General features: G+C 44.5%; 1 protein-coding gene across 1 annotated transcript in view; it reads left to right on the top strand.

The window, feature by feature from the left end:
* Window positions 1–10,089: 10,089 nt before the first annotated feature.
* PTPN14 (protein tyrosine phosphatase non-receptor type 14) overlaps window positions 10,090–14,325 on the top strand; it is a 155,298-nt gene continuing 151,062 nt past the window's right edge. The window contains exon 1 of the mRNA XM_056568314.1: window positions 10,090–10,174. The gene's annotated coding sequence lies outside the window, so the exon portion shown is untranslated. The remainder of the gene's footprint in view (window positions 10,175–14,325) is intronic.

The raw sequence follows: 14,325 nt of genomic DNA, 5'->3' as shown, positions 1-14,325 counted from the left end.
TGTCCAATGATGGCTCAACGGAGGGTGAAGGTTCCTCAGAGACAACTATGTCGCAGGATAGTATTGAGCAGCCTCGGAGGCTTCGCTGCTTTCACATTCAACATTTTTTAATGTATTTTGACGCCTTTACATTTTCTGACATTGCTATGTGTGTTTTCTATGTGCAAAATTTCTGCGCCAAAGTATTGCGCCAAAGTTACGTGAAAAAACACACATAAATCCTTTGATAAATACCCCCCAATGTGTGTATGTGTGTGTGTGTGTGTGTATGTATGTTCCAGCATCACGTCCAAACAGCTAAAAATATTAACATGAAACTTGGCACACATGTTACTTATATGTCAACAACAAACATAGGATAGGTGATTTAACCCTTACTCACCCCCATTTGCCAGGGTGGGTGCTTTGTTTAAAGTCCCATACAAGTCTATGGGAAATATATGTTACTGCATAACTTCCAAATGACTGGAGATATTTCGATAATACTTGGTCACATGTTACTTATATATCCACTTAAAATAATGTCATTTCTATGTTTCTACTGTATCCATGCTCCTTAACACCAATCTGTCAACTCTAGGTCATGCTCAGAGTACAAGTGTCAAGGAGGCGGTGCTAAGCGACAGCATGCACGTCTTCTCCCTCCCTCACCCCTCCCAACCTTGGATTAATTGACATACAACGCTCATCCTCCAGCACTGTGCCATGCATGTCAATCAAGTCTAGGAGCGTTTAGAAGGGAGGAGGCGCCACATGTTGGAGTGGTGTGTGCAAAACCTGTGTGGCACTACCAGGAGGCACACGGAAGTACAGTGGAAGTTCCTTGCACCTCTATAGGAGCCCTATTACAGCTCTGTACAAACCGTCAGCATAAAACGGCACTGCAGCCGAAACCTTTTATCACTAACAAAGATTCACAACAATTTTTGTTTCCCAGAAGGTTATGTAATAAGAATCCTGTTAGGAGACGATGCCACGTTGATGCCTCATACCTCTCTGATAGGCTTCATCCCTACTTAGATGGGGTAACCATGAGTCACTTATAGATGCCACATACATCATAGTCATTGCCAAATGAGTCCATCTTTAGGTATGCAAAGTAAGCTCCTTATAGTAAGCGCTCGTCAAGCGTGTGCCACAGAGGGAGAAGGGGGTCTCCAAGGAAGGGGTGTGTGGAAATTATTTGGAAACTCTTCTGGTACGGTGTCAAGATGAGCGACTAATCCTGGAGTAAGGAGAGATTCTTGGTTGGTTGCTCACAGTTTTGCAATTCTTCATCAAGAAGCAAAGCTGGAGGCATTAGATTTAGGAGTAGGAGATTACTGTGACTAATGTATTTGGAGGATGGCAGTGCCAGTCTCTTGGGATGAAGCTATGGTGGGGGCATTCTAAACCTAATAAACATGGCTGTAGTACATATCTGTGTTGTAGATATATCTCTCTATGGATTGCATGTTGTATCTAGGAGTTATGTCCTACAAGCATTGCTTCTAGGGAAAAATATTGCACTTCATATGGTACCAAATGGGGGAATGTAGAGTGCCTACCTACCTGTCCTTATTATCCTCATGGATTCTTACAATATATTCTTTTCTAGGTGCCTTATTCCTAGGGGAGAACAGCATGTCTTGCAGTGGTGGCATACAGCGGCACAGAGAGTGCCTATGGGCCCACGGTATGTGTCTTCCACTGACGGTTACCATCCAACCTGACAGAGCTTGAGAGGATCTGCAGAGAAGAATGGCGGAAAACCCCCAAATCCAGGTGTGTAAACCAAGAAGATTGGAGGCTGTAGCCACTGCCGTAGGGGCTTTAACCAATTCCTGAGTAAAGGGGCTAAATACTGCAAGATTTTTATTTTTATTTTTTTATAAATTAGCGAAAATTTCTAACAATCTGTTACTACTTTTTCATGATGGGGTCTTGAGGGTAGAATGATGGGGGAAACTTGAATTGTTTAGATTTTAGCACAAGGCAGCAACATAACAAAATGTCAAAAAAGTGAAAGGGTCTATAGACTTTCCGAATGTATTGTATGCCCATGAGCCCTTATCGATAATCAGCAATAAAAGGGTTAACCCCCTATAGGTCTGAAGCGTAGATTACATATAAACTACATTCTAGACTGGGGTGTCCACCATACCAGCCAGGTGTGGAATTCCTTGGAGGTAAAGGTGTAAGAATGCTTTGATGTGTCAGTCCAAGGTAACAGTGATAAGGCACGGCCTGTCTGATAGACCATAGACCTGAAGCACACTGCTTGCCCGATTCTATGCTGCACACTTTACCATGGTTGCATGCACGTAACCTCTTAAGGACCCAGCCATTTTACACCTTAGGACCCGGCCATTTTTTGAACATCTGACCACTGTCACTTTAAACATTAATAACTCTGGAATGCTTTTAGTTATCAATCTGATCCCGAGATTGTTTTTTCGTGACATATTCTACTTTAACATAGTGGTAAAAAAAAATTGTAACTTGCATCCTTTCTTGGTGAAAAATGTGAAAATTTTATGAAAAATTAGAAAATGTAGCATTTTTCTAACTTTGAAGCTCTCTGTTTGTAAGGAAAATGGATATTCAAAATATTTTAATTTTTTTTTCACATATACAATATGTCTACTTTATGTTTGCATCATAAAATTGACAAGTTTTTACTTTTGGAAGACATCAGAGGGCTTCAAAGTTCAGCAGCAATTTTCCAATTTTTCACAAAATTTCCAAACTCACTATTTTTCAGTGACCAGTTAAGGTTTGAAGTGGATTTGAAGGGTCTTCATCTTAGAAATACCCCACAAATGACCCCATTATAAAAACTGCACCCCCCAAAGTATACAAAATGATATTCGGTCAGTCTTTTAACCCTTTAGGTGTTTCACAGGAATAGCAGGAAAGTGAAGGAGAAAATTCACAATCTTCATTTTTTACACTCGCATGTTCTTGTAGACCCAATTTTTGGAATTTTTACGAGGGGTAAAAGGAGAAAATGTATACTTATATTTGTAGCCCAATTTCTCTCGAGTAAGCACATACCTCATATGTCTATGTAAAGTGTTCGGCGGGCGCAGTAGAGGGTTCAGAACCGAAGGAGTGACAAGGGGATTTTGGAGAGTACATTTTTCTGAAATGGTTTTTGGGGGGCATGTTGCATTTAGGAAGCCCCTATGGTGCCAGGACAGCAAAAAATACCCACATGCCATACCATTTTGGAAACAAGACCCCTTGAGGAACGTAACAAGGAATAAAGTGAGCCTTAATACCCCACATGTGTTTCATGACTTTTGCATATGTAAAAAAATAAAATAAAATTTCACTAAAATGTGTGATTCCCCCCAAATTTCACATTTTTGCAAGGGTTAATAGCAGAAAATACCCCCCAAAATTTGTAACCCCATCTCTTCTGAGTATGGAGGTACCCCATAAGTTGACCTGAAGTGCACTACGAGCGAACTACAATGCTCAAAAGAGAAGGAGTCATATTTGGCTTTTTGAGAGCAAATTTTGCTCGGGGGCATGTCCCATATAGGAAGCCCCTATAGTGCCAGGACAGCAAAAAATCCCCACATGGCATACCATTTTGGAAACTAGACCCCTTGAGGAACGTAACAAGGAATAAAGTGAGCCTTAATACCCCACACGGGTTTCACAACTTTTGCATACGTAACAAAAAAAATAAAAAATTTCATTAAAATGGGCGTTTCCCACCAAATTTCACATTTTTGCAAGGGTTAATAGCAAAAAATACCCCCCAAAATTTGAAACCCCATCTCTTCTGAGTATGGAGGTACCCCATAAGTTGACCTGAAGTGCACTACGAGCGAACTACAATGCTCAGAAGAGAAGGAGTCATATTTGGCTTTTTGAGAGCAAATTTTGCTCGGGGGGCACTTCGCATTTAGGAAGCCCATATGGTGCCAGGACAGCAAAATAACCCCCACATGGCATACCATTTTGGAAACTAGACCCCTTGAGGAACGTAACAAGGGGTAAAGTGAGCATTTACCCCCACTGGTGTCTGTCAGATCTTTATTACAGTGGGCTGTACAACATTTTTAATTTGCACAGCCCACTGTTCCAAAGATCCGTCAGACACCAGTGGGGTGTAAATTCTCACTGCACCCCTCATTACATTCCGTGAGGGGTGTAGTTTCCAAAATGGGGTCACATGTGGGGTTTAGTTTTTTTTTGCGTTTGTCAAAACCGCTGTAACAATCAGCCACCCCTGTGCAAATCACCTCAAATGTACATGGCGCACTCTCCCTTCTGGGCCTTGTTGTGCGCCCCCAGAGCACTTTGCGCCCACATATGGGGTATCTCTGTAGTTGGGAGAAATTGCATTACAAATTTGGGGGGCTTTTTTCCCTTTTACCTCTTGTCAAAATGAAAAGTATAGGGCAACACCAGCATGTTAGTGTAAAAAATTTATTTTTTTACACTAACATGCTGGTGTAGATCCCAACTTCACATTTTCATAAGGGGTGAAAGGAGAAAAAGCCCCCCAAAATTTGTAAGGCAATTTCTCCCGAGTACGGCGATACCCCATATGTGGCCCTAAACTGTTGCCCTGAAATACGACAGGGCTCCAAAGTGAGAGCGCCATGCGCATTTGAGGCCTGAATTAGCAATTTGCATAGGGGTGGACATAGGGGTATTCTACGCCAGTGATTCCCAAACAGGGTGCCTCCAGCTGTTGCAAAACTCCCAGCATGCTTGGACAGTCAACGGCTGTCCGACAATACTGGGAGTAGTTGTTTTGCAACAGCTGGAGGCTCCGTTTTGGAAACAGTGGCGTACCAGACGTTTTTCATTTTTATTGGGGAGGGGAGGGGGGCTGTGTAGGGGTATGTGTATATGTAGTGTTTTTTACTTTTTATTTTATTTTGTGTTAGTGTAGTGTAGTGTTTTTAGGGTACAGTCACATGGGCGGGGGGTTACAGCGAGTTTGAGCTGCCGCGCAAAATTTGCTGCATCGCAAACTTGCAGCCTGATACTCACTGTAAGCCCCCTGCCCATGTGAATGTACCCTGTACATTCACGGGGGGGGGGGGCCTCCAGCTGTTGCAAAACTACAACTCCCAGCATGCACAGTCTATCAGTGCATGCTGGTAGTTATAGTTTTGCAACAGCTGGAGGCACACGGGTTGGGAAACACTGAGTTAGGAAACAGACAATGTTTCCCAACCAGTGTGCCACCAGTTGTTGCAAAACCACAACTCTCAGCATTCTCAAGCATGTTGGGAGTAGTAGTTCGGCAACATCTTTAGAGCCAGATGTTGCCGAACTACAACTCCCAGCATGCTTGGAGTTGTAGTTTTGCAACATCTGGAGGACTACAGTTTGCAGACCACTAATACAGTGGTTCTCAATCTGTGCCCTTCCAGATGTTGCAAAACTACAACTCCCAGTATACCAAAACTGTCCAGGCATGCTGGGAGTTGTAGTTCTGCAACATCTGAAGGGCCAGATGTTACAGAACTACAACTCCCAGCATGCCTGGACAGTAAGGGCATGCTGAGGATGTGTAGTTTTGCAACATCTGGAAGGGCACAGTGGTCTCCAAACTGTGGACCTCCAGATGTTGCAAAACTGCAACTCCCAGCATGCCCAGACGCCAAGGGCTGTCTGGGCATGCTGGGAGTTGTAGTTTACAGGGTCCCAATACAGCAATGCATGTCGCTTTACGGCGACGTGCATTGCTGTAAAGGGCCCGGCCGCGGCTGAAGATCTACTCACCTGTCGCCGCCGCCGCCATCTTCCTCGCCGGGATCCGGGTCTTCAGGGACGAGGTAAGTACCGGGGCCGGTCCCCAGCACTCCCCCGTCCCCCGCCGTGTCCTCCGGTCTTCCTCCCGTCCTCTCCGGACTTTCAGGGGCCGGGCAGGACGGGAGGAAGTAACCGCCCCCCCCCTCCTGCGATTGGTCGGTTAGTTAACCGACAGATCGCAGGGTATAGGAGGAGGTGGCAGGCTTGCCACCTCGCTCCTATACGTTAGCATGGTCCTGGCTGTCTGTGACAGCCGGGATCATGCGAAATTACCGGGCGGTCGGGTCCCAGAGACCCGATCAGCCCGGTATCGCCGCAGATCGCAAGGGCGATTTCCCTTGCGATTTGCGGCAATCGCCGACATGGGGGGGCCTACATGGCCCCCCTCGGCGTTTGCCCTGGATGCCTGCTGAAGGATTTCAGCAGGCATCCAGTTCCGATCTCTGCCCGGCGCGCGGCAGAGACCGGAAAACGCCAGGGCGTATGGATACGCCCTGGGTCCTTAAGGCCCAGGGTGTGAGGGCGTATCCATACGCCCTGGGTCCTTAAGAGGTTAAAGGGGTAATCCGGTGAAAACCTTTTTTTCTTTTAAATCAACTGGTGGCAGAAAGTTAAACATATTTGTAAATTACTTCTATTAAAAAATCTTAATCCTTCCTGTACTTATTAGCTGCTGAATACTAAAGAGGAAATTCTTTTCTTTTTGGAATGCTCTCTGATGACATCACAAGCACAGTTCTCTCTGCTGACGTTATTATAATAATAATGCTTTATTTATTGTTATCCTTAGTGGGATTTGAACCCAAGTCCCCAGCACTGCTAACCACTGAGCCACCATGCTGCCCTTAGCATACATCAGCTATGCATGGTTGCTAAAATGGACAGAGATGTCAGCAGAGAGCACTGTGCTCGTGATGTCATCAGTGTTCCAAAAAGAAAGGAATTTACTCTGTAGCATTCAGCAGCTAATAAGTACTGGAAAGATTAAGATTGTTTAATAGAAGTCATTTACAAATATGTTTAACTTTCTCCCATCAGTTGATTTAAAAGAAAAAAAGGTTTTCACCGGAGTACCCCTTTAAATTTAAGCTGACCCTTAGGGTACGTATATCCAACATCATCAAATTGTGCAGGATTTAAATACTTGATAGTACAAAAAAAAAGTAGTATACTGATCCTTAAAGGGGTATTCCGGCAAAAACGTTTTATCCCCTATCCTTTGGATGTCTGATCGCGGGGGGGGGGCCCGCGGCTGAGATGCCCCACGATCTCCCTGCAGCACCCGCATTCTATGCGGGTGCTGAATCTCCAGTTTCGGAAACCTCCTATTTTCCGGGACTGGGGACATGACATCACGCCACGCCACCTCCATTCATGTCTATGGGAGGGGGCGTGGCGGCTGTCACGGCCCCTCCCATAGACATGAATGGAGGGGGCATGGCTTTCAGCTGTGGGCCCCACACGATCAGACATCTTATCCTTTGGATAGGGGATAAAATGTTTTTGCACGGAATACCCCTTTAAATCCTCTGGGTCTCCTGGAGCAACTCTCCCTTTGTTCCCCACCGATCTCTGTATGACCTCCATTGATGACGTGTTAACCCATGTGACCGATGCATCACGCGTGGACATGACATGTCATTGTTAGAGATCAGATGTATCATGTATGAAGCAAAGTTCGGTGGATGACAATAGAAGAGCTGCCACAGGAGCGGCAGGGGATCTGTAGGTCAGTATACTGGAAATATTTTTTTTTTCTGCAGATTTCAAGCAGGATTTTTATGTTTCTGCCATCCGAGCCCTATAAGGAACTTACCTTTGTAATAATTAAAAAAAAAATAAAAAACAGCAATTCTGTTCTTAGTTTTGGGATTTATTTTTACTGCATTTTCCATTTGGTAAGAGTACCGTGATACATTTATCCTGTGGGTCATTACTATTACAGCAATACCAAATTTATTTAAAAACAAAACAAAAAAACTTATTTTTTTTTAAATAAAGTTATAATAAGTTTTACTACTTTTGTGCAATAAAGACATTTTAGGTTAAAAATATTGTCAATTCTTTTGTCGGAATCTGCTCGGAAATCCATTGTGCCTATGTAAACAGCACATTTCCGAGCAGTCCTAGCGCCAGCATTTTTTGCCACCACCCGCTCTTTGAGAAACTTTAATTTCTGTGGAAACATAAATTTTTTACCCTGTGTCAGTTTTTTTTACTGCCTTCAGGGTGCCACTCCATAGGTCGGATGTAGGGTGTCTTGCCCACAGAGTGTAAGGAGGTAAGTAGTAATGCATAGTATTGTACTGCTGAATAATATACAGTAGCCCAGGCTGTTGTCACTATGCTGACAGGATTCCCTGCTCCTAGCTGGGCTGAACTGGGACTGCAGCTATAAATTCGTGGGTACAGTTCATGTTGAGCAGGAAATATACACTGTATGCCTCTTGCCCAGCAAGATCATACAGTAAAGCAGCGATTTGTATAGATGGCTGGTTTACTGTAACCCCTTGCTGTGCTAAGCACTATGCGCTGGCACAGCAATTAAAGAGTTTCTAATACACTTCATAAGAAATTGTTATTTCCTTTTTATAGAAATCATGGCTTATAAAAAAAAAAACACCACTGGGGGGGGGTCCTCATACCGTCCAGAACATATTAATATCCGACTGCAGCATCAACTTTGTCCGAGCTGAAGCACAGGTTGGTACAAAGTCCAGGAAGTGAGGAAGGGACTAGCACTCACCTGTGCTCACTCCTGTCCTGTCAGACTGCAGGAATAAAACAGAGAGAAGGGGGTTACAGAGCAGCCTGCAATTACTGAATAAGGAGACCCAGCACAGCACAGCAGACTCAGGGAGGAAGATGAGTCATGTGGAGTGAGGAGATGCCCCCTCCAGAGCACAGAATGACAAACCAAGTGAGCAACAGATAGAAGGTACAGTATATGTGAGAAAAATATAGGTACTAGACACATAGGAATTATAACTACATGATCAGGATTAGGTACTGAGCAACATAACAATTTTTTTCCCATGGAGTACTTTTTACAACAGGTACTTTTTCTAAATGGGTACTGTAGTGCATGACAATTAATCCCTTATCCAAAAGATAGGGGATAAATGTCTGATCGCGGGGGTCTTCCAGCGGGACTTCCAGCGATCTCCTGCACTGCATCCGGCTCTCCCCATGCCCATGCACGGAGCATGTCAACCCCCCACTAAGCTGCGACCAACACGCCACCTCCATGTATCTCTATGGAAAAGCTGAAGAGTTAGCATTGTTGTATTTCCTGCTTTCTTATGCATTGAGATACATTGAAGGGGGGGGGGGGGGGGGTGACGGCCGCTGCTTCATGCGGGGGTCAGCACGCTCCATCCCTGGGGAAAGCCAGGATGCAGTGCAGGAGATCGAGGGGGGGGTCCCAGTGGTTTGACACGCATCCCCCATCCTTTGGATAAGGAATAAGTTGTCATGCACCACAGTCCTTCTTTAAGTTGCGCAACAGTAAACCACACAGTAAACCAGGGATATATATAGATCGCTGGTTTACTGTGACTCCATGCTGGGCTGAGCGCTATACATGGGCCCAGCAAGGAAAGAGTTAACTAACGATGCTGAGCTGATGCTTGCGGGTTATACCGTATACACCCATCTATAAAGATGGCTGTATACTGTATACAGCGAGCAAAAATTCACTTACCCATCTCTGTTCCTGATCCGGTGTAGCCCTACCTCTAGTGATGCAGACACTAGAGGCTGAACTACAGACAGGAATGGTTGTGGCAAGTGAGAGTCTGTTCACATTGTGCATTTTTAGCCGACCTTTTCTTTCTTTCTTTCTTTCTTTCTTTTTTTTATGGCATATTAAAAGTCTATAATGTGAACAGACACTTTATGGCGGTGTTTCCCAAACAGATAGCCAAAGACTGACTGGGAATGCTGGGGGTTGTAGTTTAGCAACAGCTAACATCTAGACAAAGCATTATTGCCCCCCAAAAAACAAGTAGAAACTTATTGTACTGGTCCCCTGTTCACCTGTATGGTATATCCTCACTTTTCTAAATACCATAATAAAGGTATCTATCCCACCTACCTCAGTTCAGGGCTCGAGTCCTGCAGGAACGAACAGGAACGGCATTCCTTTGCTTTTTCCACAGGAGGAATGCCGTCCATGTGACATTAGTCCTGCAGGACCGACCTCTCTGTTATTACCCTCCCTCTGTCTCCTCCCCCCGCCCAGACTGCTAGATGCTGGAAATGTAGGACCTGTCATGATGTCACCATCACACGTTGGGGGCGGAGCTTAGCTGTGGAGGAGAGGAAAGATCGTGGCTGAAGGACCTGTGTGATGCTGTGGAGGAGGCGGGGCTGAGCTGGAGGAGAGGTCACATGTCACTCCAGTGAGGTAATTACATTGAAGGAGATTTGTTACAGTGTGTCACCCCAGTAGTAAGGAGATTACATGAGGAGGAGGTTTGTTACAGTGTGTCACCCCAGCAGTAAGGTGATTACATGAGGAGGAGGTTTGTTACAGTGTGTCACCCCAGTAGTAAGGAGATTACATGAGGAGGAGATTTGTTACAGTGTGTCGCCCCAGTAGTAAGGAGATTACATGAGAAGGAGGTTTGTTACAGTGTGTCACCCCAGTAGTAAGGAGATTACATGAGGAGGAGATTTGTTACAGTGTGTCGCCCCAGTAGTAAGGAGATTACATGAGGAGGAGGTTTGTTACAGTGTGTCACCCCAGTAGTAAGGAGATAACATGAGGAGGAGGTTTGTTACAGTGTGTCACCCCAGCAGTAAGGTGATTACATGAGGAGGAGGTTTGTTACAGTGTGTCACCCCAGTAGTAAGAAGGTTACATGAGGAGGAGGTTTGTTACAGTGTGTCACCTCAGTAGTAAGGAGATAACATGAGGAGGAGGTTTGTTACAGTGTGTCACCCCAGTAGTAAGGAGGTTACATGAGGAGGAGGTTTGTTACAGTGTGTCACCCCAGTAGTAAGGAGATAACATGAGGAGGAGGTTTGTTACAGTGTGTCACCCCAGCAGTAAGGTGATTACATGAGAAGGAGGTTTGTTACAGTGTGTCACCCCAGTAGTAAGAAGGTTACATGAGGAGGAGGTTTGTTACAGTGTGTCACCTCAGTAGTAAGGAGATAACATGAGGAGGAGGTTTGTTACAGTGTGTCACACCAGTAGTAAGGAGATTACATGAGGAGGAGGTTTCTTACAGTGTGTCACCCCAGTAGTAAGAAGATTACATGAGGAGGAGGTTTGTTACAATGTGTCACCCCAGTAGTAAGGAGATTACATGAGGAGGAGGTTTGTTACAGTGTGTCACACCAGTAGTAAGGGTATTACATGATGAGGAGGTTTGTTACAGTGTGTCACACCAGTAGTAAGGAGATTACATGAGGAGGAGGTTTGTTACAGTGTGTCACACCAGTAGTAAGGTAATTACATGAGGATGAGGTTTGTTACAGTGTGTCACCCCAGTAGTAAGGAGATTATATGAGGAGGAGGTTTGTTACAGTGTGTCACACCAGTAGTAAGGTAATTACATGAGGATGAGGTTTGTTACAGTGTGTCACCCCAGAAGTAAGGAGATTACATGAGGAGGAGGTTTGTTAAAGTGTGTCACCCCAGTAGTAAGGAGATTACATGAGGAGGAGGGTTGTTACAGTGTCACCCCAGTAGTAAGGTGATTACATGAGGAGGAGGTTTGTTACAGTGTGTCACCCTAGTAGTAAGGAGATTACATGAGGAGGAGGTTTGTTACAGTGTGTCACCCCAGTAGTAAGGTGATTACATGAGGAGGAGGTTTGTTACAGTGTGTCACCCTAGTAGTAAGGAGATTACATGAGGAGGAGGTTTGTTACAGTGTGTCACACCAGTAGTAAGGGTATTACATGAGGAGGAGGTTTGTTACAGTGTGTCACCCCAGTAATAAGGAGTTTACACGAGGAGGAGGTTTCTTACAGTGTGTCACCCCAGTAGTAAGAAGATTACATGAGGAGGAGGTGTGTTACAGTGTGTCACCCCAGTAGTAAGAAGATTACATGAGGAGGTTTGTTACAGTGTGTTATAATGATGATAGGGAAATATGAAGGTTTTTGTTACAGTGTATTATCAGAATGATAACCCCTTAAGAACATTGGGGGAGATATATAAAGACCTGTGCAGAGGAAAAGTGGAGCAGTTGCCCATAGCAACCAATCAAATCACTGCTTTCATTTTCAGAGGTCTTTAAAAAAAATAAAGAAGCCATCCGATCGGTTGCTATGGGCAACTGGTCAACTTATCCTCTGCACAGGTTTTAATAAATCTCCCCCATTGGATGTAAATATACATCTTGGTACCCTGGTACTTAAAGGGGTACTCCTCCCCTAGACATCTTATCCTCTATCCAAAGGATATGGGATAAGATGTCTGATCGCGGGGGTCCCGCCGCTGGGGACCCCCGCGATCTCGGCTGTGGCACCCCGCTGTCATCACTGCACAGAACAAACTCGCTCTGTGCGTAATGACTGGCGATACAGGGGCCGGAGTATCATGACTCCACGGCTTTGTTCCTTGTGATGTCACAGCCCGTCCCCTTAATGCAAGTCTATGGGAGGGGGCGTGACGGCGGAACGCGACGTCACCAGGGGGGGGGGTTGGGAGGTCGCGTTGGGTTTGTATTCGAAATCTTGACCCCTGCCTCAGTTACACCCCTACATGGAGCTACGCAGACCAAGCATATGGCATGAGCTCATAGGAGTCTTTAGGAATTGTAAGTAGGATCCATGTAAGGCTGCAATCACACAGAGTTTTGTACATACGGGTGCCTGATCCGGCGGGGGGGAGGGGCAAACCAGGCGCTCCCGTACCCCAGCCGAATCAGCCCGTGACTCCATTTACTTTAATGAGCCGACCGGAGTCAAACGTTGACTCCGGTCGGCTCAGTTTTGACCCGTATGCGGTTTTGTGACCGGACCTTTAGGTCACCGTTTGACTCCGGTCGGCTCATTAAAGTAAATGGAGTCACGGGCTGATCCGGCTGGGGTACGAGAGCGCCCGGTTTGCCCCTCCCCCCGCCGTATCCGGCACCCGTATATACAAAACTCTGTGTGAATGCAGCCTTATACTGATACCCCAATACATCCAGGTGCTAGAAGACCTTGTGGCCTTTGTTTTAAACACTTTGATCCTTCTTCACAATCCAGTTTTGTTTCGGCATAAAACATGCTGGAAAAAGAAAAACCCAGGTACGAATGCGGCCTAAAATATTTTGTCTCCTTGCATTCCAGACATTCTTTTTTTTTTTTGTAATGCGGCACTTCAAACAGTCTCATAGTAGATAAGGATTATGGGGCATATTACAGGCCAGAAAAGCAAATATTAGCTTATTGCACCTATAAAGCGAGCTATACATTCCCAGCAGCCATGATAGATTATCTGTGTGTCAAAGAAGCGATAAATGAATGAGTACACAGGTGCGGGACGGATGGTATACAGCTCAGGCTCTATGGGGGGGGGGGGGGGGGAGCATTTTTGCACAAAATTAATTAAAGGGGTACTCCGGTGGAACACTTTTTCTTTTTAAATCAACTGGTGCCAGAAAGTTAAACAGATTTGTAAATTACTTCTATTAAAAAAAATCTTAATCCTTCCAGTACTTATTAGCTGTTGAATACTACAGAGGAAATTATTCTCTTTTTGGAACACAGTGCTCTCTGCTGCCATCACGACCACAATGCTCTCTGCTGACATCTCTGTCCATTTTAGGAACTGTCCAGAGCAGCATATGTGCACTGGACTGTTCCTAAAATAAACAGAGATGTCAGCAGAGAGCACTGTGCACGTGATTCAGCAGAGAGCTCTGTGTTCCAAAAAGAAAAGAATTTCCTCTGTAGTATTCAGCAACTAATAAGTACTAGAAGGATTAAGTTTTTTAACCCCTTAAGGACCCAGTCATTTTACACCTTAGGACCCGGCCATTTTTTGCACATCTGACCACTGTCACTTTAAACATTAATAACTCTGATGCTTTAAGTTATCATTCTGATTCTGATTCCAGATAGTTTTTTCGTGACATATTCTACTTTAACTTAGTGGTAAAAATTTTTGGTAACTTGCATCCTTTCTTGGTGAAGAATCCCAAAATTTGATGAAAAATTAGAAAATTTAGCATTTTTCTTACTTTGAAGCTCTCTGCTTGTAAGGAAAATGGATATGCAAAATATTATTTTTTTAATTCACATATACAATATGTCTACTTTATGTTTGCATCATAAAATTGACGTGTTTTTACTTTTGGAAGACACCAAAGGGCTTCAAAGTTCAGCAGCAATTTTCCAATTTTTCACAAAATTTCCAAAATCACAATTTTTCAGGGACCAGTTCAGGTTTGAAGTGGATTTGAAGGGTCTTCATCTTAGAAATACCCCACAAATGACCCCATTATAAAAACTGCACCCCCAAAGTATTCAAAATGACATTCAGTCAGCATTTTAACCCTTTAGGTGTTTCACAGGAATAGCAGCAAAGTGAAGGAGAAAATTCACAATCTTCAT

This window comes from Hyla sarda, chromosome 3, assembly GCF_029499605.1.
Source record: "Hyla sarda isolate aHylSar1 chromosome 3, aHylSar1.hap1, whole genome shotgun sequence".
Lineage (NCBI taxonomy): Eukaryota > Metazoa > Chordata > Amphibia > Anura > Hylidae > Hyla > Hyla sarda.
Note: the sequence above shows the minus strand (reverse complement) of the source record. Positions and strands in the feature narration are given on the sequence as shown.